The sequence below is a fragment of the Dendrobates tinctorius genome, unplaced genomic scaffold (assembly GCF_039654945.1).
Source record: "Dendrobates tinctorius isolate UK_male_01 unplaced genomic scaffold, ASM3965494v1 ptg000027l, whole genome shotgun sequence".
Lineage (NCBI taxonomy): Eukaryota > Metazoa > Chordata > Amphibia > Anura > Dendrobatidae > Dendrobates > Dendrobates tinctorius.
In genome coordinates, this window is record NW_027361695.1 from 18,097,304 (window position 1) to 18,125,080 (window position 27,777).

The 27,777-nt window shown below is 46.3% G+C and overlaps 1 long non-coding RNA gene and 1 pseudogene across 3 annotated transcripts in view; one reads left to right on the plus strand and one right to left on the minus strand.

Moving 5' to 3' along the window:
* The window catches only part of LOC141084843 (uncharacterized), a 96,784-nt gene that overhangs the window by 47,228 nt on the left and 21,779 nt on the right, over positions 1-27,777 (plus strand). The gene's annotated exons all lie outside the window — the stretch shown is intronic.
* On the minus strand, positions 10-720 carry LOC141084722 (NADP-dependent alcohol dehydrogenase-like; annotated as a pseudogene).

Here is a 27,777-nt window from a genome sequence, read left to right on the forward strand (position 1 = left end):
CTGCACGATTTATTCTGACTTCATGAGCAAACAAGCAACACCATTTCCACAGTAAGTACACTGGAGAGCAGTCAGCATGGTTTCAGTGCGTCCTGCACATTCAACGGCAAAATCCACTCCTCCATTAGTTAGCTCAGTAATGACCTCATGAATGGGTTTATCGTAAACCTTTGGGTTTAGGCACTCAGTGGCTCCCAGTTGTAAGGCTTTTGGATACTTATCCTTATGTGAACCTACTCCAATGATTCGTGTAGCGCTTGCATCCTACAATTGCTGAAAAACCAACTCCTCCCAAGCCAAAAACAGCACAACTAGAGCGCTTGGTCACCTTAGCAGTGTTGACAGCTGCACCATATCCAGTAGCAAATCCACAGTCTATAAGACAAACTTCAACAAGGGCACGGGCATCCACTTTGGCAACGTAAATGTCAGACACCACAGTGTATTCAGTGAATGTACTTGTGCATGCGTAATGATAAATCGCTCTGCCTTTACAGGTAAATCTGCTTGCACCATCATCCATCAGTCCTGACTGAGCTCCAAATGCAAACTCTAATTTTTTGCAGATGTTACTGTGTTGGCCATCGCAAGCTCTGCACGATTTATTCTGACTTCATGAGCCTTTGGAGGAGCTACTTCAATATCTTCAATGCTGAGGGGCTTGCATGGTTCCCAGGCAATAGCGGCCTTGCATTTAATAGCCTTTCCTGCGGTGCTCATGGTGGTTCCGGTTCAAAGCAATGATGGAGGAGAGAGCGTCAGCTGATGCCTCCTCTCCCATCATTCCCCTCTGCCTCTGACACTGCGGGTGTGTGATGACGTCATCGCGCACTCACTGTGTGCCAGGCAGTGCAGCCGTTGAGACAGGAGCCCCCTGAGGAAGCGACGAAATATCAAGCGAAACGTGCGTTGGGGAACGTGGTCACAGCACGGGCAGTCATTATGGGTAATTAACCTCTTCATTCTTTACTTAGTCATGTAGCGGTCTTTGCATACGTAATGTATACATAAATATATTTATTGTTGATACTGTGGTAATTGCAGGTACGCAGGATGCAGTGACGAGTCGGGAGACAGTTTGGTGCTTTCTATAATAATGTTTATAAGACTAGAGGGAACTTTCCTCAGTCATGGCTTGATCACCAAAAGCGGTAATGGAGCGCCCACACCAGGGCCTAGCGGGGTACTCGGTATCGGGCCCGTTGATCTCAATGGGAGTGTCACGGAAGCTGTGACCCGGTCCGTGGCCCTAGGGCTCCATGGCAAAAAAGGGGGTGAATGAACAATGAAATAAAATTTATGAATAGTTTGTGACGCCACCTGTGGTGTTCGGCAAGTGAGGTGTTGGACCGACGCTGCATGCAGATCCTCTGGGACTGGTGGTGGTTTGCAGCCAAGATGGTGAAGCTCCCCACAGGTGGAGCCGTAGTCCCAGGGCAGTGTAGATGTAGCAATGGAGGAGAGGCACAGGCGGTGTAGAGGCCGTTGCCCAGATGTAGCTTTGCGGGGTGTAGTGATGCGGGAATAAGTGGAGGACACCAGGGCATGTAGTTCCAAAGCTTTACTCACAGTCTGCAGTTCACACAGATGCCTGTCTCCGTGCTGTGTCCTCCGGATCCTGGGCTCAGTCAACCTCCAGGCAAGATAGGATGCTCCCTTCGAACACTCCGCCAACATGTACCTTTCTGAATGTCTCCTCTATAGCGCCTTTTACTGAAGTACTCCTAGTACTGAGTTACACTGGAGTGCCTCCTGACAGATGTTCCCAAGAACTCTACTTGTACGGCAGACAGCTGTAGCCTGCTTCGGGGACTCCTTACTCCTGAGTCCCGGCTCACTATCCAAGTTGCTGTTGTGCCCCCATGTCTTAGATGGGAGTAGCCCACTACTCCACCGGTGTCTGCTGCAGAGCCTTCAGTATCCCCACAACCTCGGGGACCAGGCCCCGGCCTTGCGCTTAGAACTTCTAGGCAGGGTTCTCCTCTAACCAACGTCCTCTCTGTTCCATTTTTCTCTTTCATTCTGTACTAATCCCTCTCTCTCATAGAAGGTCAGGTTTCAGTCCAATGTCTTTCTCCTTCTTTCCTTTCCTGTGCCAGCTGGTTCAGATCACTGAGGCAGCTGCAGCACTCCTTCCTCCATCCCTCTTCCAGGAATCCTCACTCCTGTCCGAGTGACTCTCTCTCTCGCTGACTGACTGACTAACTACTGACTGACTAACTAAGGCCTCTTTCACACATCAGTTTTTTGCCGTCAGGCGCGATCCGGCTTTTTTTTGTAAAACCGGATCCGGCAAAATGCAATGCCGGATCCAGTTTTTCCCCATTGACTTGCATTAGCGCCGGATCGCGCCGGATGGCATTGCTTTTCATCCGTTTTTTGCCGGATCCAGCTACTTGTCTCATTCCGGCGTCTGGAAAAAACGGCTACTGTAACGTTTTTTGTCTCCGGCGAAAAAGCCGGAAGCGCCGGATCCGGCGCTTCCAGCTTTTTGCTACAATGAAAGTCTATGGGCGCCGGAATGTGCCGGATCCAGAAAAAGACGGATCCAGCCACCGGATCCGTTTTTTTATGTCTGCGCATGCTCAGATCTAATTGGCCAGCCCCCAGGAAACAGATATAACCTGCTAGACGGATCCAGCAAAAAAACGGATGCGTTTCTACAGTTCTCCAAAATTTATGCCGGATCCGTTTTTTCTAAAAATAGCCGGATCCTGCCTGACGGCAAAAAACTGATGTGTGAAAGTAGCCTAACTCTTCCCGCTCTTTATGCAGTCTAAACTCCACCCGCCTCCCAGCACGTTTCGTGTTCCAAGCAGGGAACCACCAAAGGTGCTCTGCTACCCTCTAAGCAAGGAGCCGCAATGTGGCTTTGCTGAACTACCATGTTGTGTGGGATGCGAGTGTTGGAACGTGGTCAGGAGTTCTCACCTTACCTGGATGGTGGGGCACCACACCTCAGGAGGAGGTGCAGTACACCTGTGGCGACTGAAGTCTCAGGGGCGCCACAGTAACACGAGTTGTCCTCGCAGGGGCTCTAAAATAAGCAAACACAAACGGGTAGAACACGACTACTTCCGGCAATAGCCGGTCACTATAGGGCCACGGTATGGCCGACTACGGGTCGGTAAATATATAGTCAACTTAGCCGTCCAGGCGTCCCTCGCCGTTCGGGATGGTGGTCTTTCGGCGTAGTAGTCGCTGGGTCCAGTTGCTGAGGAGTTGGCGTAGTCTTCGCACGCTCCAGCGCTCTGATGACACTGGAGCCCCACAGGCCCCGGCTGAGTCCTTGGACGGATGGGCCGCAGTTCCCAGACTGGGGCAAGTGGCTGCGATGTAGGGTGGCGAATCACAGACCACCTGCGCAGCTAACGGCTGCGACGGGGAGTCCACGGCCAGCAGAAGCTCGGCCCCTGCTGCGAACCGGAGCGGGACAGTGGTGGCCGCCGGCGCCACTGTACTTGCCGCGGTCACTGGTGAGAGCAGGGCGGGTGGCGGGAAACAGGTCGCAGCCGCGGGCTGGAGCGAGATGGCAGCGACCGCGGGTAGGCTGCAGCCGCGGGCTGGAGCGGGGCAGCAAATCTCGGATGATCGCCCTGGCACCGTCCCTCTGGAGTCCTCAGTCGGCATCTTCCCTGGCACTGGTAGGTCGCTCTATCTTGCAGTCGCTCCCACAGTCTCCTGCTGCCTCTGTCACAGTCTGCTGACTCATCGTCCCGGGGATTCCCCGCCTCCTTTATATTGGTCCCTCCCCCAGCCCATCTGTCTGTCACAACAGCCTGTCCTCAAACTCTGTCCCCCGGGGACAGTTTCATCTGGAACCCAGATGACGGCTCCCTTGGTTCCGGTCCGGACACTCGACGGGGGCCGTTCCTCCCACACTACCATGGTGATGTTTATGATTTAGGGGCACTTGTTCAGCATACCATTGCACTGCATGGTTGGCTATATGAGCCTCCTGATACTGAGTGAATCAGCTGCCTGATGTTTACATTAACTCTTTCTATTACCATTGGTTTGACATAGGTTATTTTTTGCTCTGTCCTGCTATTATGTTCTGCTCATAGTCTGTGGCCATCAGTCTTGTGAATCATGTGTATCCATACATACTAATTGACATATGATATATTTTATTGTACATTTTACTATTTATGTAATTGATGAACTTCTATATTAATAAACACTTATTTTTCATTGTATATGGTAAACTCATTTTTTTCTCCGTATTTTCTGATATGTATCTGAGTTTATATACATGAAATTTTCTTGACTTTGTGCTGGTACTTTTTATGTTTATGTAGGAGCCAGACGGGAGCAGCGCATGGCACGAGGAGAGGTGAAAATTGTGGAGTTTTTTAATATATCAGTGAGTTCTGGACTGTGGGGCCATTCTCGGGGGGGGCGATGTGGACTGTGTTATATACTTTGTGGCTGTGTTATATACTATGTGGCTGTGTTATTTACTATGTGGGCTGTGTTATATACTATGTGGCCTGTGTTATATACTATGTGGCTGTGTTATATACTATGTGGGCTGTGTTATATTCTATGTGGGCTGTGTTATATACTATGTGGCTGTGTTATATACTATGTGGCTGTGTTATATACTATGTGGCTGTGTTATATACTATGTGGGCTGTGTTATATTCTATGTGGGCTGTGTTATATACTATGTGGCTGTGTTATATACTATGTGGCTGTGTTATATACTATGTGGCTGTGTTATATACTATGTGGGCTGTGTTATATTCTATGTGGACTGTGTTATATACTATGTGGGCTGTGTTATATACTATGTGGGCTGTGTTATATATTATGTGGGCTGTATTATATTATATTATATGTGGGCTGTGTTATATTCTATGTGGCTGTGTTATTTACTATGTGGCTGTTATATACTATGTGGCCTGTGTTATATACTATGTGGCTGTGTTATATACTATGTGGCTGTGTTATATACTATGTGGCTGTGTTATATACTATGTGGGCTGTGTTATATACTATGTGGCTGTGTTATATACTATGTGACTGTGTTTATATACTATGTGGGCTGTATTATATTCTATGTGGACTGTGTTATATACTATGTGGCTGTGTTATATACTATGTGGGCTGTGTTATATATTATGTAGGCTGTATTATGTTCTATGTGGGCTGTGTTATATTCTATTTGGCTGTGTTATATACTATGTGTCTGTGTTATATACTATGTGGACTGTGTTATATACTATGTGGACTGTGTTATATACTATGTGGCTGTGTTATGTACTATGTGGGCTGTGTTATATTCTATGTGGACTGTGTTATATACTATGTGGACTATGTCATATACTATGTGGGCTGTGTTATATACTATGTGGGCTGTGTTATATATTATGTGGGCTGTATTATATTCTATGTGGGCTGTGTTATATACTATGTGGCTGTGTTACATACTATGTGGACTGTGTTATATACTATGTGGACTGTGTTATATTCTATGTGGCCTGTGTTATATACTATGTGGGCTATGTTATATACTATGTGGCCTGTGTTATATACTATGTTGGCTGTGTTATATACTATGTGGCCTGTGTTATATACTATGTGGTGTTATGATGAGTCACCGAAGGAGGAAAAAACAAATTACCAGCTAAGTCCAGAAAAACCAAAGAGGTTGGCAGCTATCGGACTGCAGACCCCTGAACCTATCCACAACAACTAGCAGTAGCCGTGGGGGTTCCTACGGTGCCCTAGACCCCTCGATCACAGCCGGAGAGTTACATAGCCTAAAGACAGAAAGGGGAAAAACTAAACTGCCCCAGAGCAGACCCCAAAGCAATAGGCAGCCCCCAACATATAATGACGGTGAAGCAAGATGAAAACACTAACACAGATAGAAAGATAGGTTGAGCAAATGATGGGGCCCAAGCTAAATACATAGGACAGGATAGGAAAGCTGCTGTCTGCCATCCGCAAAAACCCTATCAAATTGAGCCAACCGACTGATAGGAAAAACAGGCCCTGAAGTCGCTAGGCTTCAAAAGACTATATCAGCACTCAGGTATATTCTGAAGACAGAGCAAAAGATCAACAGATCAGAGACAAAAATGGAATTCAGCTCACCCCCGGCCGGGGATGGCAGAACTCCCAAAAAACAAGGCAAAGCAAAAACAAAACTGAAGAGTACAAAGCAGAGCAGAAAAACTTAGCTTTGAGATGCAGGAATCAGACTGGTCTCCAAGAATCCAGCAAGAAAATCACCAGCCAGGAAGAAGGGCGTCGGCAGCCTTTTATCCAGTCCTCAACTCCAGCCACCCAGTCATCATCTAGCTGCCCAGGTGTTTGGTAATCAGTCTCACTACCTTCACCAGAGGAGGGAGTTCATCAGACCTCAATGGTGAAGGGAAAAATGAACTCACAACAGTACCTCCCCCTTGAGGAGGGGTCACCGAACCCTCATCCATGCCACCAGGGCGATCCGGGTGAGCCCGATGAAAGGCACGCACCAATCTTTCGGCATGAATATCAGAGGCAGAGACCCAGGAATTATCCTCCTGACCATAACCCTTCCACTTAACCAAATACTGGAGTCTCCGTCTAGCCAGACGGGAATCCAGTATCTTCTCTACCTCATATTCCATTTTACCTTCAACCAATATAGGGTCAGGAGGTGCCACCACAGGAACTACTGGTTCAACAAACCTCTTCAACAAGGACTTATGAAACACATTATGAATTTTAAATGTGCCAGGAAGAGCCAACCGAAAAGAGACCGGATTAATAATCTCCAAAATCTTGTAAGGTCCAATAAATCTAGGCTTAAACTTAGGAGAAGCCACCTTCATAGCGACATTTTTTGATGACAACCAAACCATATCACCCGCCTTAAACTGGGGACCAACGGTCCTACGCCGGTTGGAAAACCGCTGGGCCTTTTCCTGGGAGAGAGACAACTTATCCACTACTTGGTCCCAGATCTGGTGCATTCTCTCCACCACAGTGTCAACACCTGGGCAGGCAGAAGGCTCCACCTGCCCTGAAGAAAATCGAGGGTGAAAACCAAAGTTACAAAAAAAAGGTGACATCAAAGTGGCAGAACTAGCTCTATTATTTAAAGCAAATTCGGCCAAGGGCAAAAATGAAACCCAATCATCCTGATCGGCAGAAATAAAACATCTCAAATACGACTCCAAAGTCTGGTTTGTTCTCTCCGTCTGCCCATTGGTCTGAGGGTGAAACGCAGAGGAGAAGGACAACTGAATTCCCAGCTTGGAACAGAAAGTCCTCCAAAATCTAGACACAAACTGAACTCCTCTGTCAGATACAATGTTCTCAGGAATCCCGTGCAAGCGAACCACCTGTTGCAAAAACAAGGGCACCAACTCAGAGGAAGATGGCAACTTAGGGAGTGGTACAAGATGGACCATCTTAGAGAATCTATCACAAATCACCCAAATAACAGTCATTCTCTGAGAGACAGGCATATCAGAGATAAAATCCATTGAAATATGGGTCCATGGCCTCCTGGGCACCGGCAAAGGCATCAACAAGCCACTAGAGCGAGAACAAGGTTTAGACCAGGAGCAAGTCCCACAGGACTGCACAAAATTCCTGACATCACGAGACAAGGCGGGCCACCAAAAAGACCGACTCACCAGATCTCTAGTACCAAAAATACCTGGATGAACAGCCAATGCAGAGCAATGAACTTCAGACATCACTCTCTTGCTCCACTGGTCAGGAACATACAACTTTCCACTGGGACAACGCTCAGGTTTGTCCTCCTGAAACTCTTCCAGAGCACATCTCAAATCGGGCGAGATGGCAGAAAGAACTACCCCTTCGCCTAAGATGGCAGCAGGCTTAGTCACAACTAGAGTTGAGCGATACCGTCCGATACTTCAAAGTATCGTATCGGATGGTATCGGCCGATCTTTAAAAAAAGTATCGGTATCGCCGATTCCGATACCGGAAGTCCCATTCAAGTCTATGGGACTTCCGGTATCGGAATAAGAAAAACCCTTTCCTGCCCTTGTACAGCCTCTCTGGGGTCTGTACGGGCCTTTCGGGGGGCTGTGCCGGCCTGCCAGGGGGTCTGTGCAGGCTCCGGTGGTCTGTGCCGGCCTGCCGGGGGGCTGTGCCGGCCTGCCGGTGGTCTGTGCCGGCCTGCTGGGGGGCTGTGCAGGCTCCGGTGGTCTGTGCCGGCCTGCCGGGGGGCTGTGCAGGCTCCGGGGGGCTGTGCTGGCCTGCCGGGGGGCTATGCACGCTCCGGGGGGCTGTGCCAGCCTGCCGGGGGGCTGTGCAGGCTCCGGGGGGCTGTGCAGGCATCGTCCGATGGGACTACAAGTCCCATCGGGCGATGCCTGCTACCATGACAGTGATTGACACATTAGCCAATGATGGGACAGTAGTAGTCCCATCATCCGGCTAATGTGTTAAATGTTAAAAAAAAAAAAAAAAATACTACATACATACTACATGCATGCTACATACATACTACATGCTACATACATACTACATATATACTACATACATACTACATACATGCTACATACATACTACATGCATGCTACATACATACTACATGCATGCTACATACATGCTACATACATGCCACATACATACTACATACATGCTACATACTACATACATACTACATACATACTACATACATACTACATACATACTACATACATGCTACATACATACTACATACATACTACATGCATGCTACATACATACTACATGCATGCTACATACATACTACATGCTACATACATACCACATACATACTACATACATGCTACATACATACTACATGCATGCTACATGCATGCTACATACATGCTACATACATACCACATACATACTACATACATGCTACATACTACATACATACTACATACATACTACATGCATGCTACATGCATGCTACATACATACTACATGCATGCTACATACATACTACATGCATGCTACATACATACTACATGCTACATACATACCACATACATACTACATACATGCTACATACTACATACATACTACATACATACTACATACATGCTACATACATGCTACATACATACTACATGCATGCTACATACATACTACATACATACTACATGCATGCTACATACATACTACATATATACTACATGCATGCTACATACATACTGCATGCTACATGCATGCTACATACATACTACATACATACTACATGCTACATACATACCACATATATACTACATACATACAATACATTCATACAATACATACATAGACATACAGTACATATAACATAGAGTAACATACTTACCAATACTTGTCACATTGTTCCCCGAAGCCATTGTCTTTTCCGGAATAAATATTAACATAACAAACCACAAAAATACTCACCCACGATCCGAAGCAGTCCACGAGTGTGTCCCACGATGATCTTGGGTAGAGAACGGCAGCATCAGATGATGCTGCCGTTCTCTACGGGCTGCAGGAATCCAATGACGGAAGGTAGGTATCCTTCCGCACTGTATTCCTCCGCCACTTAAAAAAAAAAAAGTCCCTAGTCTCACTTTATGCCATTGCTGCGTGGGAAATTCTGATGGAATTCTGATGGAAACTGATGCTGCAGTTCTCTACCCAAGATCGTCGTGGGACACACTCGTGAACTGCTTCGGATCGTGGGTGAGTATTTTTGTGGTTTGTTATGTTAATATTTATTCCGGAAAAGACAATGGCTTCGGGGAACAATGTGACAAGTATTGGTAAGTATGTTACTCTATGTTATATGTACTGTATGTCTATGTATGTATTGTATGAATGTATTGTATGTATGTAGTATATATGTGGTATGTATGTAGCATGTAGTATGTATGTAGCATGCATGTAGCATGCATGTAGCATGCAGTATGTATGTAGCATGCATGTAGTATATATGTAGTATGTATGTAGCATGCATGTAGTATATATGTAGTATGTATGTAGCATGTATGTAGTATGTATGTGGTATGTATGTAGCATGTAGTATGTATGTAGCATGCATGTAGTATATATGTAGTATGTATGTAGCATGTAGTATGTATGTAGTATGTATGTAGTATGTATGTAGTATGTATGTGGTATGTATGTAGCATGTAGTATGTATGTAGCATGCATGTAGTATGTATGTAGCATGCATGTAGCATGTATGTAGCATGTATGTAGCATGTATGTAGCATGTATGTAGTATGTAGCATGTATGTAGTATGTATGTGGTATGTATGTAGCATGTAGTATGCATGTAGTATGCATGTAGCATGCATGTAGCATGCATGTAGTATGTATGTAGTATGTATGTAGTATGTAGCATGTATGTAGTATGTATGTGGTATGTATGTAGCATGTAGTATGTATGTAGCATGCATGTAGTATATATGTAGTATGTATGTAGTATGTATGTGGTATGTATGTAGCATGTATGTAGCATGCATGTAGCATGCATGTAGTATGTATGTAGCATGTATGTAGTATGTATGTAGTATATATGTAGTATGTATGTAGCATGTAGTATGTATGTAGCATGCATGTAGTATGTATGTAGTATTTTTTTTTTTTAACATTTAACACATTAGCCGGATGATGGGACTACTACTGTCCCATCATTGGCTAATGTGTCAATCACTGTCATGGTAGCAGGCATCGCCCGATGGGACTTGTAGTCCCATCGGACGATGCTTGCACAGACCCCCGGACATCAGCACAGCCCCCCGGCAGGCCGGTACAGACCCCCACAGGGTGCACAGCCCCCCGGCAGGCCGGCACAGCCCCCCGGCAGGCCGGTACAGACCCCCACAGGGTGCACAGACCACCGGCAGGCCGGCACAGCCCCCCGGCAGGCCGGTACAGACCCCCACAGGGTGCACAGACCACCGGCAGGCCGGCACAGCCCCCCGGCAGGCCGGTACAGACCCCGGGCAGTCCACACAGCCCCCCGGCAGGCCGGCACAGCCCCCCGCCAGGCCGGCAGAGACCCCCGGAAGGCCCGAAATGACGGCGCATCATGATGCGCACACACCGCGCATCATGATGACGTCAGTCTGTCAATCAACTTTGAACTTCCGATTCCGATGCCGAATTCCGATATTGAAAAAATATCGGAAGTCGGTATCGGAATTCCGATACTGCAAGTATCGGCCGATACCCGATACTTGCGGTATCGGAATGCTCAACACTAGTCACAACAGGAGAATCAGCAAGGAAACTCCTAGAGAGGGCGTCTGCCTTGACATTCTTAGTGCCCGGAAGAAAAGAGACCACAAAATCAAAACGTGTGAAAAACAAGGCCCACCTAGCCTGTCTAGGATTCAAGCGCTTGGCCAACTCCAGGTAAATCAAATTCTTGTGGTCAGTAAGGACCACGACTTGGTGTTTGGCTCCCTCCAACCAATGTCTCCACTCTTCAAATGCCCATTTCATGGCCAACAGTTCCCGATTCCCCACATCATAGTTACGTTCGGATGGGGAGAACTCTCGGGAAAAGAAAGCACAAGGATTCATTTTAGATGTCACAGGATCTTTTTGGGACAACACCGCTCCTGCACCAATCTCAGAAGCATCCACCTCCACCTGAAACGGGAGTGAGACATCAGGTTGCCGCAAAAGCGGAGCAGAAGTGAATCTTTGCTTCAGCTCCTGAAAGGAAGAAACAGCCTCCAGAGACCAATTCAGCACATCAGCACCCTTCCTAGTCAAATCCGTCAATGGCTTGGCAATACCAGAGAAAATTAGCTATAAATTTCCGATAAAAATTAGCAAAACCCAAAAACTTCTGGAGGGCCTTCAAAGAAGTGGGCTGAACCCAATCATAAATGGCCTGTACCTTGGCCGGGTCCATTTCAATAGTTGACGGAGACAAAATAAATCCCAAAAATGAAACCCTCTGTACCCCAAAAAGGCATTTCGATAACTTGACATACAGGAAATTCTCCCTCAAAATCCAGAACACAGTCCGAACATGTTCCACATGAGAGTCCCAATTCTTGGAGAAGATCAAAATATCATCCAGACAGATAATCAAAAATTTATCCACAAAGTCTCGGAATATATCGTTCATGAAACACTGGAAGTCAGAAGGGGCATTAGAGAGCCCAAAAGGCATCACGAGGTACTCAAAATGTCCCTCCGGAGTATTAAACGCCATCTTCCATTCATCCCCATGCTTAATGCGAATAAGATTATACGCCCCCCTGAGGTCAAGCTTGGTAAACCAGTAAGCACCTTTAACTCTGGAGAATAGATCAGAAATCAGGGGTAACAGATACTGATATTTAACAGTAATTTTGTTGAGGGCACGATAGTCAATACAAGGCCTTAATGAACCATCCTTTTTAGCCACAAAAAAAAAACCAGCACCTAAGGGTGAAGAGGATGGTCTAATATGACCCTTCTCCAATGCCTCCTTAATATAGGCTCGCATAGCCTCGTGCTTGGGTACAGATAAATTGAAAAGCCGACCCTTGGGGAATTTACACCTCGGGTTCAGCTCAATTGCACAGTCATAACTCCTATGAGGAGGCAAAGACGCAGACTCATTCTCACTAAATACATCATAAAAGTCCGCCAAATAGTCAGGAACATCATGCGACTGGGGAGAGGTGGAGAAAACAGGAGCATCACTAAGGGCACACCGACAACCCCAACTCACCACAGACAAAGATTTCCAATGCAGAACTGGATTATGGATTTGCAACCAGGGAAACCCCAAAACAATGGTATCATGCAAATTATGCAACACCAAAAATCTGCAATTTTCTTGATGGTCTGGGGCGACCCGCATTACCACCTGGGTCCAAAACTGAGGTTTATTCTTCGCCAAAGGAGTAGCAACAATACCCCTCAAAGGGATAGGCGTCTGCAGAGGTGTCATAGGAAATCCACAACGTTTAGCAAAATCCAAGTCCATCAGATTCAGAGCTGCTCCTGAATCCACAAAAGCCTTGGCGGAAAATGTGGACAGGGAGCAGATCAGAGTAATTGCCAGAAGAAACTTAGGTTGAACACCACCCACAGAAAACATGTGTGCACAACGTTTCTCTCGTTTAGGGCAGACAGAAATAATATGCAAGGCATCTCCACAAAAAAAAACAGCTTATTACGCCTTCTGAACTCCTGACGTTGCACCCTAGACAAAACTCTATCACATTGCATAGGTTCAGACATTTGTTCAACAGGTGGCAACATCTCTCGTGTAGTTTTGCGTTCACGTAAACGCCGATCCACCTGAATGGCTAATGAAATAGAATCGTCAAGACCAGAGGGAACAGGAAATCCCACCATAGTATCTTTTACAGTTTCTGACAAACCCTTCCGAAAGAGGACTGCCAAGGCACCATCATTCCAGGTAGTAAGGACCGCCCACTTTCGGAATTTTTGACAGTACAACTCTGCCGAATCTCGACCCTGGCTTAATGCCAACAGGGTCTTTTCAGCCTGATCAATAGCATTAGGTTCATCATACAACAACCCCAAGGCTTGAAAAAATGCGTTCACATTATTCAGAATAGGATCATCAGGTTTCAAAGAAAACGCCCAATCCTGGGGATCGCCGCGCAGCAAAGAGATGACAATTTTAACCTGCTGCGCGGAGTTCCCTGACGAGTTATGCTTCAAGGCAAAAAATAATTAACAATTATTCTTGAAATTCAAGAATTTAGACCGATCCCCAAAAAACACATCAGGAGTAGGAATCTTTGGTTCAGCAGCATGTGAATGAGCAAGATAGGCAGAAATTCCCCGCACTTCAGCAGCGAGCTGCTCCACACAATCAGACAATTGCTTCATCTCCATTGAGAGAAAAATTCCCCCTACGGCCTCAGAGATATAGAGGAAAAAATATGCACAAACAAAAAAAAAAAAATTCTGACACTTTTTTTTTCTTTTTTTTTTTTTCATTCCCTTTTTTTTTTTTTTTTTTTTATATAATTCTCTCCTGCTATTGAGTACCCTAGGATCTGCGGTATGGCTGGTGATTCTGTTATGATGAGTCACCGAAGGAGGAAAAAACAAAATACCAGCTAAGTCCAGAAAAACCAGAGAGGTTGGCAGCTATCGGATTGCAGACCCCTGAACCTATCCACAACAACTAGCAGTAGCCGTGGGGGGTTCCTACGGTGTCCTAGGCCCCTCAATCACAGCCGGAGAGCTACATAGCCTAAAGACAGAAAGGGGAAAAACTAAACTGCCCCAGAGCAGACCCCAAAGCAATAGGCAGCCCCCAACATATAATGACGGTGAAGCAAGATGAAAACACTAACACAGATAGAAAGATAGGTTGAGCAAATGATGGGGCCCAAGCTAACTACATAGGACAGGATAGGAAAGCTGCTGTCTGCCATCCGCAAAAACCCTATCAAACTGAGCCAACCGACTGATAGGAAAAACAGGCCCTGAAGTCGCTAGGCTTCAAAAGACTATATCAGCACTCAGGTATATTCCAAAGACAGAGCAAAAGATCAACAGATCAGAGACAAAAATGGAATTCAGCTCACCCCCGGCCGGGGATGGCAGAACTCCCAAAAAACAAGGCAAAACAAAAACAAAACTGAAGAGTACAAAGCAGAGCAGAAAAACTTAGCTTTGAGATGCAGGAATCAGACTGGTCTCCAAGAATCCAGCAGGAAAATCACCAGCCAGGAAGAAGGGCGTCGGCAGCCTTATATCCAGATCTCAACTCCAGCCACCCAGTCATCATCTAGCTGCCCAGGTGTTTGGTAATCAGTCTCACTACCTTCCTTCACCAGAGGAGGGAGTTCATCAGACCTCAATGGTGAAGGGAAAAATGAACTCACAACAATGTGGGCTGTGTTATATACTATGTGGCCTGTGTTATATACTATGTGGCTGTGTTATATACTATGTGGCTGTGTTATATACTATGTGGGCTGTGTTATATTCTATGTGGCTGTGCTATATTCTATATGGCTGTGTTATATACTATATGGACTGTGCTATATACTATGTGGGCTGTGTTATATGCTATGTGGGCTGTGTTTTATACTATGTGGCTGTGTTATATACTATGTGGCTGTGTTATATACTATGTGGGCTGTGTTATATACTATGTTGCTGTGTTATATACTATGTGGCTGTGTTATATACTATGTGGACTGTGTTATATACTATGTGGACTGTCTTATATACTATGTGGCTGTTTTACTTACTTTATAGGCTATGTTATATATTATGTGGCCTGTGTTATATACTATGTGACTGTGTTATACAGTATACTATGTGGCTGTGTTATATACTATGTGGGCTGTGTTATATACTATGTGGACTGTGTTGTATACTATGTGGCTGTGTTATATACTATGTGGGCTGTGTTTTATACTATGTGGCTGTGTTATATACTATGTGGGCTGTGTTATATACTATGTGGCCTGTGTTATATACTATGTGGCTGTGTTATATACTATGTGGCTGTGTTATATACTATGTGGGCTGTGTTATATACTATGTGGCTGTGTTATATACTATGTGGCTGTGTTTATACACTATGTGGGCTGTATTATATTCTATGTGGGATGTATTATATTCTATGTGGGCTCTGTTATATACTATGTGGCTTTGTTATATACTATGTGGGCTGTGTTATATATTATGTGGGCTGTATTATCTTCTATGTGGGCTGTGTTATATTCTTTGTGGCTGTGTTATATACTATGTGGGCTGTGTTATATACTATGTTGCTGTGTTATATACTATGTGGACTGTGTTATATACTATGTGGACTGTGTTATATACTATGTGGTTGTGTTACATACTTTATAGGCTATGTTATATATTATGTGGCCTGTGTTATATACTATGTGGCTGTGTTATACAGTATACTATGTTGCTGGGTTATATACTATGTGGGCTGTGTTATATACTATGTGGACTGTGTTATATACTATGTGGCTGTGTTATATACTATGTGGGCTGTGTTATATACTATGTGGGCTGTGTTATATACTATGTGGGCTATGATATATTCTATGTGGCTGTGTTATATACTATGTGGACTGTGTTATATGGGATTTGGATGTTTCGCCCCCAGCAGTTCGCCCCCCGCAGTTCGCCCCCAGCAGTTCGCCCCCGCACATTTGGCCCCCAGGATGTTTCGACCCCGCACATTTCACCCCCGCACATTTCGCCCCATACCCAAGGAGCTGCAGCTGTGACAGGTAAGTATGTCAGTTTTTTTGTGTTCTAGGGTGATAATACTCCTTTAAGGCCAGCCAGATGAGACACTGGGTGAGCTGCTGAAAAGGCAGCCACAGGAATCCCCAGCAATTGGGGTCCTATATATTTTACCCTCAGGTATGTTCAACCCTAGATGTTTTGTTCCCTGCATGTTGACCCCAAAAGCTGAGGGTGAAACATCAGGAGTCAACATGCTTGGGGCGAAACATCAGATGGCGACCCATCCAGGGACAAAATGCTGTAGGTGAAACATCCGGGGGCGAAACATCCAGGTTCGAAACGCTGGGGGCGAAATGTGCGGTGGCGAAACATCCTGGGCGCCAAATGTTGGGGGCGAAATGTACCCGGGGCGAACTGCTGGAGGCAAATTGCTGGGGGCGAAGCTTCCTATAACCGCTCTTAATAGGGTGCATTTCCTGGAGTTGGACAATGCATTATTCTGCACATTGCTTCCTTCTAGAATTCCTGCCCATGATAAGGAGATTAAAGATTTTCTCTATTTCCTATTTTCAGTAACAAAACAAAGGTTCAGGAAGAAGATGAGCTGATAGAAATAATAAGTGATGACCCAGGTAAGTACAATAATTTGGGTCTATAAAAAAAAATGCAAATGAACTGCATATTTTTTTTTACTGCTTAAAGGGTAGGAGAACTTATTTTTTGGATAGAGGAAAAAACGATTGTACCGTGATGGAAAAAGCGGACACATTGACCAAAAATGGATGAAAATGTTCTCTTTGCATGCAAAAACAACCCCAAAACATCTGAATGAGGCCTAAAGGTACTGTCACACTTAGCGATGTACCAGCGATCCCGACCAGCGATATGACGCGGTCAGGATCGCTGGTGCATCGCTAAGTGGTCGCTAGTGAGCTGCCACACTGGCAGATCTCACCAGCGACATCGCTGGGGACGGGGGTCGCTACTTACCTGTCACACCAGGCGATCCTGCGTCCTCCCACCCGGCTCCACGCGTCGCTCGTCGTCACAGCAGGAAGCTGACGACGAGAAGCGGTCCTGAACGTTCTCGCGCGATCAGCGATAACCAGCGGGGGAGCGGGTTGTAGGTAAGTATCAGACGCAGCGATATCGCTAGCAATATCGCTATAACGTCACAAGTTATAGCGATATTGCTAGCGATATCGCTTAGTGTGACAGTACCTTTACTAATTTTGAGTTGGCCTCCTCCATTACACCCAAAGAAATAATTACATTATCTTCTCCTGTTTTTCACAAACAGAGAGTCCCTTCAATATCAGAAAAGAGGAAAGAGACGAAGAAAGAATACAGTCAAGATTTTTAGACAACATTATTATTATTATTATTATTATTATACAATTTTATAGCGCCATTTATCCATGGCGCTTTACATGTGAAAAGGGGCAAATATAGACAAGTACAATAAACATGAGCAGTACAAGACACACATAAGTACAGAAGGAGAGAGGACCCTGCCCGCAAGGGCTCACAGTCTACAGGGTTGGGTGAGGATACACTAGGAGAGGGTAGAGCTGGTTGTGCGGCGGATCAGTAGACTGCGGATCACTGCAGGTTATAGGTTTGTCAGAAGAGGTGGGTCTTCAGGTTCTTTTTGAAGGTTTCCTTGGTAGGCGAGAGTCTGATGTGTAGGGGGAGGGAATTCCAGAGAATGGGGGAAGCACGGGAGAAGTCTTGTATGCGGTTGTGGGAAGAAGAGATAAGAGGAGAGTAGAGAAGGAGATCTTGAGAGGATCGAAGGTTGCATGCTGGTAGGTACCGGGAGACCATGTCACTGATGTATGGAGGAGACAGGCTGTGGATGGCTTTGTATATCATAGTTAGGGTTTTGAACTGGAGCCTCTGGACAATAGGAAGCCAATGAAGGGCTTGGCATAGGGGAGAGGCTGGGGAATAACGGGGAGACAGGTGGATTAGTCGTGCAGCAGAATGTAGGATGGATTGGAGTGGTGCCAGAGTGCTAGAGGGGAGGCCAGAGAGTAGGAGGTTGCAGTAGTCAAGGCCGGAGATGATAAGGGCATGCACTAGTGTTTTTGCGGTGTCATGGTCAAGGAATGCACGGATCCGGGAAATATTTTTGAGATTGCGACAGCAGGAGGTTAGGGTTTGGATAAGTGGCTTGAAAGCGAGGGCAGAGTCGAGGATCACCCCGAGGCACCGAGCATGCGGGACTGGGGAAAGTGAGCAACCATTGACATTGATGGATAAGTCTGGTGGAGGGGTAGAGTGAGATGGGGGAAAGATTATGAATTCTGTTTTGTCCATGTTCAGTTTTAGAAAGCGAGCAGAGAAGAAAGCTGAAATAGCGGACAGACATTGTGGGATTTTGGTCAGTAAGGAGGTGAGGTCAGGTCCAGATAGGTAGATCTGCGTGTCATCGGCATAGAGATGATACTGCAAGCTGTGGAATTCTATGAGCTGTCCCAGGCCAAAGTTGTAGATGGAGAAGAGTAGGGGTCCTAGAACTGAGCCTTGAGGAACACTGACAGAGAAAGGGCAAGGTGAGGAGGTGGTGTGGGAGAGGGAGACACAGAATCATCAGTCTGTTAGATATGATGAGATCCAGGATAGGGCCAAGCCTGTGATGCCCAGAGATGAGAGAATCTGGAGCAGGAGGGAATGGTCCACAGTGTCGAAGGCAGAAGACAGGTCCAGGAGAAGAAGGACTGAGTATTGTCGCTTGCTCTTGGCGGTTAGTAGGTCGTTGGTGACTTTAGTTAGGGCAGTTTCAGTTGAGTGGTGCAGTCGGAAGCCTGATTGTAAGCGGTCAAAGAGGGAGCAGGAGGAGAGGTGGGAGGACAGTTCAAGATGGACAACATCAACAATATAATCATTACCACCAGTGAGATCATCACTACCATCATCATCATTACCACCAGTGAGGTCATCACTACCATCATCATCAATACCACCAGTGAACGGTTTTGTCAGCAGATCGTCAGTATTCTCAGAAATAAATCTAAAGAGAATAGAACATCAGAAAGTTTCCTGAATGCAAAAAACTTTCTTAAAAATAAAAGCAGAAAATGTGATAGTTTCACATTTATACCTGTAAGTACTGTGACAAATATTGTCTGTGTAATCATATTATAATATTTATTGCCCCCAATTTTTTTTAACTCTCAACTTTTTTTTTTCATTTCAGTCTTTGACATATACCCTTCACTTTCCTACTGTTGGGATATGGGTATTTTTTCCTTAAAATTCATGTATTTGGGGCTAAAAATCATTTTTTCAACTAGGTTTTATTAATGAACTTTACACCAAATGAGATGTCCCTTTTCAGAGATTCCTTGACGAGGTGGGTTGGGTTGATCTTTGAGGGATGCGTCCGCCATGCAGGGTCGGTTTTAGACAAAGTGGGGCCCTTGGCGAAAGCTTAAAGTGGGTCTGCAAATGCTCACATATCGCTCCATCACTCAGAAACATTTCTGTTGTATTTACTTGCGCTGAGTTCAGGCCGCTAAACGAGCCCGATCGACAATATTGAAGTCATTCAACGCTTGTTTCCTGGAATTTTTAGGGTATCTGCACACGTTCAGTAATTGGCAGCAATTTGTATGCAGCGCATGTCCGCTACGTCCATAGTGTTGCCAGCTATTGAATGCAGGTGATTCTGAATGTGTCCATTGAACTATGCGGAAATACCGTATTTTTCGCTTTGTAAGACGCACTTTTTTCCCCCCAAATTTGGGGGGAAAATAGGGGTGCGTCTTACAATGCAAACATACTTTTTTTGTGCTGCCGCTGCGGGTGTCCGATACTTGCCGCCACCGCGCTGGGTCCTCCGGGTGCCGCCACCGCCGCGCTGGGTCCCTCGGGTGCTGCCGCCGCGCTGGGTCCCCCGGTGCCTGCCGCCGCCGTCGGGCTCTGTCCCGTGCTGCGTGGGGGGCTCTGCCGTTCCATCCATGCCTGTGCGGTGGCTTGCTTCCTGGAAAATGGCCGCCGCGCAAGCGCAGATGGAGATCTCGCATTGAAATCTCGGGAGATGAGATTTCAGCGCTGAAATCTCATCTCCCGAGATTTCAATGCCGAGAGACCCAGGGGGGACCCAGCTCAGCGGCGGCAGCACCCGAGGGACCCAGTGCGGCGGCGGCAGCACCCGGAGGACCCAGCGCGGTGGTGGCAGCACCAGGTACAGAGTGGGCAGCAGCACCCCGGGGACAGAGTGGGCGACAGCACCCCGGTGACAGAGTGGGCGACAGCACCCCGGGGACAGACCGGTAAGCAATACGACGCCTGGATTATAAGAAGCACCACCATTTTATTAAAAAAAACATTTTTTCCTATTTTTCTCCTCAAAATTTGGGGTGCGTCTTATAATCCGGAGCGTCTTATAAAGCGAAAAATACGGTAAACCTTCAAATACATTGTACGGGTGAGATTTATCTTACGGAGGCTTGTGTCTCTGCAAGATAAATAGACATGCTGCGAACTGGAGAGACACACCACATGTCCATCTCTGGGTGATCCGCGGGCATCGGTGCACGCACAGTAGGCATGGGATTTCTTGAAATCCCATCCGCTATGCTGTAACATCTGGATGCTGCACAGGTACGCAGCATCCAACCCACATCATTTACTGACCGCATGCACCTACCCTTTCTCTGGCTGAGGGAGATTGATTGGTGCAGATAGTCCCTGATACTGTATAATGCAGGTCCCATATAGTACATATAGTAAAATGCGCTCCCATGGTCCTTGATAAAGTATACTGCAACCCCCCTCAGAGTATAAAGCAGCCCCTCAGAGTATAATGTGGCCCCCCACAAACACACACACACACATAGTGCAGCCCTCACACACAGTATAATGCAGAACCCACACCCACAGTATTATGCAGCCCCTTCAGAGAATAATGCAGCTCCCTCAGAGTATAATGCAGCCCTTTCAGATTATAATACAGCCCCCCCACACACAGTATTATGTAGACCCCAGAGTATAAAGCAGCCCCATCAGAGTATAATGCAGCCCCACACACACAGTATAATTCATCCCCCCACAAACACACACAAAGTGTAGTGCAGCCCCCACACACCGTATAATGCAGCCCCCCACACAGTATAATGCAGCCCCCACACACAGTTTAATGCAGCCCCCACACATACAAAGTATTGTGCAGTCCCCCAAACACACAGTATAGTGCAGTCCCCCCCACACACACAGTATAGTGCAGACACACAAAAAAACAGTATAGTGCATTCTCCCCACACACAGTATAATGCAGACAACACAGTATAGTGCAGTCCCCCACACAGTATAGTACAGCAGACAAACACACACCAAAGTATAGTGCAGTCCCCCATACACATTATAGTGCAGCAGACATACACAACACAGTATAGTGCAGCCCCCTACACACAGTATAGTGCAGACAACACAGTATAGTGCAGTCCCCCCATACACATTATAGTGCAGCAGACATACACAACACAGTATAGTGCAGCCCCCCCCACACACACAGTATAGTGCAGACAACACACTATAGTGCAGTCCCCCCACACACAGTATAGTACAGCAGACACACACACACCAAAGTATAGTGCAGTCCCCCCATACACACTATAGTTCAGCAGACATACACAACACAGTATAGTGCAGTCCCCCCATACACAGAATAGTACAGCAGACACACACACACAGTACTTACCTCTCCTCCTCGTTCCACCTGCTGCTCTCGCTTCTGCATACTGCAGAGCTTCTCAGCTTCTCATCAGCTCCCCTGCTGGCACATGCTGAGTCAGAGGCGAGTGATGGGAGAGGGAGCATCACATGATGCTCTCTCCTTCATTACTGCTTTCAACTGTATCGGCATCTATAATTTGATATGATTATTAACAGGTTGGCTTAAGATTATTTCAAGGTTTTCTATGGGTCTGATCACTTTGATAATGGCTACAGTAACGAGGCGTACGGAGCGGAGTCACATGTGTACGGGGTGTACGGAGCGGAGCCACGTGTGTATGAGGTGGATGGAGCGGAGCCGTGTGTGTACGAGGTGTATTAAGTTTGAAAGGAATGGCACCCGCCAGCTCAAATTTTTTTTATGTGCGGCACATTTACTCTGCCGAGTTTGAGACCCCTGCTGTAAAGTGTCAGATCACTGATCTGACACTTTGCAGTGCACTGTGTAAGATCAGCGATCTGACATGTACTGCAGGAGGCTTTCTCAACGCTACTCTCAGCAGGCACTGAGAAATCCACCTCCATGCAGGACCCCGAAGGCCCCCGCGGCCATCTTGGATCCGGGGGCCTGCAGGGAGGAGGCCCTCGGAACAGCACGATCACATCGCACTGTTCCGAGGGGCTCAGGGAAGCATGCAGGGAGCCCCCTACCCTGCGTGATTCTTCCCTATGCCCATGTTTGATCGCAGTGTGCCAGGGGTTAATGTGCCGGGGGCGGTCTGTGACCGCCTCTGGCACATAGTGCCGGGTGTCAGCTGTGATAATCAGCTGAGACCCGGCCACTATCAGCAGTGCTCCCCCCGTGAGCGCTGCTGATCGCTATGACATACTATCCCGTCCATGGGAATTAAGTCCCAGGTCACATGACGGGATAGTACATCATATGACAGAAAGGGGTTAATATGGAGCATCTTATAGGGCCACCATTAACCTTTGTGCAGCATTATATGGGGCATATATTAATATGGAGCATCTTATGGGGCCACCATTTTACTTTTATTAGTATCTATTTTTATTTTTGAAATTTACCAGTAGCTGCTGCATTTTCCACTTTCGGCTTACACTCAAGTCAATAAGTTTTCCCAGTTTTTTGTGACGAAATTAGGGGCCTCGGGTGATGCTCAGGTCGGCTTATACTCGAGTATATACGGTATGTCAAATTGGTAGCTAGACCCTAGTGGGTCTTGCACAGTGTCATTTTTACTACAGTCCACAGATGTAATTTAGATCCCTAATCTCACCTCTGCTTTACCAGCATGATGAATTAATAGGAAAAACACATGGTATTCAATAAGATCAATGAGGTGGTTAGCCGCACACGGAATGGAGAAATAGCAAAGATGACAATTAGTTTCACATTTGAGTTAAAACTCTCTTCACCAACTTGCTTTCACTTTTACAACATTATATTCCGAAGCCTTGAAGAAAAAGATGAATATATTGTGAAGCAAATAGGTGTGAATAATTATCACCCAATTGATGTTACATAAGTCAAATCAATCCTATAAAGAGAGAACGGCACTCAGGAATAGCTTGGTTGTTGGTGCTCAAGTCGGGTATCCAACCCATCAATCAAAAAATGACAAAAATCTTGGCAGTCAATATGTGAAATATTCAGACACTTTTATTTTGTGCATCCAGACAGAAAGGTTTAAAAGTTTTCGGTCCAGCATAGGACCTTCATCAGAAAAATCTCGTTTACTGAAATAAATAAATCCTTGCAATGGTAGCCAAAAGAAGGACAAAGTAGAGAGTCTGAATGGCCAGTGGAATGTTAAATGGCTGGCGTCTGGAAAGCGTATGTGGACTGAGCCGTCCAAAGTCATAAGTCAAAACATACACAACCTAACAATGGGGAATTGATTTACCACCAAAATTTTGAAGTATGAGACTAAGATAAGATAGGATAATCCTTTAATCGTCCCACCAAGGGGAAATTCAGAGCATTACAGCAGCAAGGCAGGAACAAGTACAGATACAGATGCATAAAGGCATTACATTGACAGTAGGTAGGTACATATACGAAAAAAAAAAAAAAAAGATGTAACCGGACTATCACAACTTTGGATCTATCAGTTCACTGTTTGGGTCGTTCTCCATTTTGGACAGTGCTGGTTATACAGCCTAACTGCACCAGGAAGGAAGGACTTTCGATAGCGCTCCCTCTCACATTTAGGATGAAGTAGCCGGTCACTGACAGTACTGCACATCTTTGTCACGGTCTCATGCAAGGGATGGGAATCATTCTGCACCATGTAGCTCACCTTGGCCAGTATCCTTCTGTCTCCTACTTCCTGAACTGCATCAAGGGGGCATCCCAGGACAGAGCTGGCCCTTCTAATCAGTTTGTCCAGCCTATTTCTGTCCCTGGTTGATATGCCACTACCCCAGCACGCCACACCAAAGAAGATGACTGATGCTACAACAGAGTTGAAGAAGGATGCAAGGAGTGCCCCTCTAACTCCAAAGGCCCTCAGCCTTCAGAGCAGATAAAACCTACTTTGGCCCTTCCTGTACACTGCATCCAAGTGATGGGCCCAGTCAAGCTTATTATTGAGGATCACACCAAGGTACTTATAGGTGTCGACTATCTTAATGTCATTTCCCTGAATGTTCACCACTACTGGTGGATTTTTTCCCTTGCGAAAGTCCACCACCAATTCCTTGGTCTTCACGGAATTAATCCTAAGGTGGTTCCTCTGACACCACTCCACAAAAGCTTGGTTAGTATCTCTGTACTCTCTTTCATCTCCTCCTGAGATGAGGCCTACTATTGCAGAGTAATCAGAATACTTCTGCAACTAGCAGCTAGATGCGTTGCACTTAAAATCCGCAGTGTACAGTGTGAAGAGAAAAGGGGCAAGAACTGTACCTTGAGGTGCCCCTGTATTGCAGATCACCGTGTCTGACACACTGTCCTGAACCTTTACAAACTGAGGTCGGTTCGTGAGGTAGTTAAGGATCCAGGTGGAGAGTTGGAGGTCCACGCCAACAAGGCCCAGCTTGTCTCTCAGTAGACCTGGCTGTATGGTATTAAAAGCGCTAGAGAAATCGAAGAACATTGTTCTCACAGTGTTCCCAGGTTTCTCCAGGTGAGAGAGAGTCCTACCTAGAAGGTGGATAATGGCATCATCCACACCAATGCCCGGCCTGTAGGCAAACTGGAGAGGGTCCATATCCGAGCTCACTAGAGGACGGAGACGTGTGAGAACCAATCTCTCTAGTACCTTCATCAGGTGTGATGTCAATGCTAGAGGTCTATAGTCATTAAGGTCTTTCGGATAAGGTTTCTTCGGAACTGGTACCACACACGATAATTTCCACAATTGTGGTACTATACCTATTCTCAGGCTCATATTGAACAGATATATAATGATCTCACTCAGCTGGTGCCCGCAGGTTTTGATTAGCCCTACACTGATGCCGTCAGGACCTGCAGCCTTCAAAACTTTGATCTTATCCAGTTCTTTTGCAACCTGGGTACTTGTGAAGAACAGATCCTGGCTCAGTTGACAAGTTGCAGCAGGGGGTGAGGTTATTGTAGCAGAGAGGTGTGAATGATATGCAGGGGCAGGAGCAGCCAGTGTGTGATTAAATCTGTTAAAGAATAGATTAAGTTCATTAAGCCCCTCTATATCTACAACCATCATGGTGACAGTCTGTCTATGCCCAGATATAGACTTTAGACCCTCCCAGACTTCATGAATCCTTTTCTGTGACAATTTCAGTTCAATCTTTCTCTTATAATTAGCCTTTCCCTGCCTGATTAGATTCTTCAGATCTTTCTGCACCTCTCTCAGCCTGCCCTTGTCACCTGATCTGAAGGCCAACTTCTCTTTGAGAAGAGCCTTTATTCCGGGGCTGATCCCTGGTTTATTGTTAGAGAAGCACCTCACAACTTTTGTGGGTACCATGTTGTCTACACAGAAATTAATGTAGTCCGTTATACAGTGTGTGAGACCATCCATGTCATCACCATATGAATCTTGCAGCACTTCCCAAGTGGTTGTTTCAAAGCAGTCTCTCAGAGCATCATCACTCTCCTCAGTCCATATCCTCACTGTGTGAGTGACAGCAGGTTCTCTGTACAAGTGGCTTGTACACGGGTTGGAGGTGCACTAGGCTGTGATCCGATCTTCCAAGGGGCGGTAGGGCTGACGAGGCATATGCCCCTCTCACATTGGCAAAGAACAAGTCCAATGTTTTGTTGTCTCTAGTGAGGCAGGTAACATACTGTGTGCAACTGGGTAGTATGGATGCTGGAGACTAGGAGACAAGATGACTAGTGTCATCTTGTGGATTGATATGAGCCACAAAGTCCTTCAAAATGAAACTGTTCTGGATGTAATGATGCTTGCATTAAAGAACTGATTGGCCAGATATGTACGGGGTCAGGATGACCGGGCTGCGGGTACATGTGCTGCATCGGGTTCGGAATTGTCAAGGCTGTGTCCCCTATTTCCCAGGGGAAGGAATAGGGGAACGGACAGACCCCATTACCCAGGAAGAGGGGGCATGTTTAGACAGGGAACCTGTCCGGAAGCTGAGGAAAAAAATGCAAAGTAGGAGTGAGTCCCCAGCTGTGAGCGTGTGAGCAGCAAGGGTGGCAGTGCACTATGCACCCAAAGTGCCGACGCTGCGACGAACTGTAGCAGACGGACAGACCCAGTTACCTAGAGGCAGGGGGCCAGCTTAAGAGAAAGCGGGCATGACAGCAGAGATTTTTGGCGTGGACAAGCAGCGCATAGGAGGCTGAGCAGTGTGCTCCATCCTTAGAGCACTGGCACTGCAAATGACTGTTCCCATTGGCTCCCGCCACTAAAAGTGATACTGCCAGAGAGCGAGGCGCTGTGTGCCCACTGACCACCAGAGAGCGAGGCGCTGTGCGTTCCTTGACCATGAGTACCACGCACATGCGCAGTAGAGAGAGCAAGTTCATGCCACGTGTTCAGCGTGGATAACCAATAATTATAAGGCACAGAGGAATGACAGAGGACGTTGGTGCGGTCAGCAAGGTACTCCCTCAGCATTTTCCCAAACTTTGCACTCTTTGTGAGAGTCCCCCGTGCCTCGGGGTCAGGGCGATGGGATGGTCTGAGAAAACTCTCCCCGAACTTTGCCAGTGTTCCACTGCCTCTGCTGGATTGGAGTTGTGTCTCTCTCACCTGTACTCCTTGCTTCGCCAATGAACTGAGACCTCTGCTGTCAGCGTTTTCATATGGGAATTTTTTTAATAATTCCGCAAGAAGGGCCCTCTGGTCCTCCAACATTTTAGTACACCTGTCTGCCTCTGGAATAAGAGATATAAAGTTCTCCTTGTAGCGTGGGTCTATAAGTGTCACCAATCAGTATTGCCCATCAAGCAAAATTTTGAAAATGCGAGGGTGACGGGAAAAGCAGCGTAACATAAACTCAGCCATGCGTGTAAGACTGCTAACAGTCAATACTTCCGTGTCCTTACCAAGAGTACGACTGACCATGATCTCCTCCTCCTCCTTGTCCTCAGGCCTCCACGACTTTCGACTATCCTCAGTAATATCATTGTAAAAACATCATCTTATATATAAAGCTCAAAGTGTGTATGTATGTATGTGTGTGTGTGTGTATGTCCGGGATAGGCATCCGCACCGTCGCAGCTACAGCCAAAAAATTTGGCACAGTCACACGTCTGGACCCCGAGAGCGTCCTAAGCTATGTTGTGAGGTGAAATTTTAACCCCACGCGTTCCAATTTACCAATTGTGCCCCTATCTACATAATGTGGAAAAAGTGTGTAAGTGTCAAGCCCCGCCCCTCATTATGATGTCATAATGCCCCTATCTACATAATGGGGAAAGAGTGTGTACGTGTCAAGCCCCGCCCCTCATTATGATGTCAATGGTTGCCATGGCGA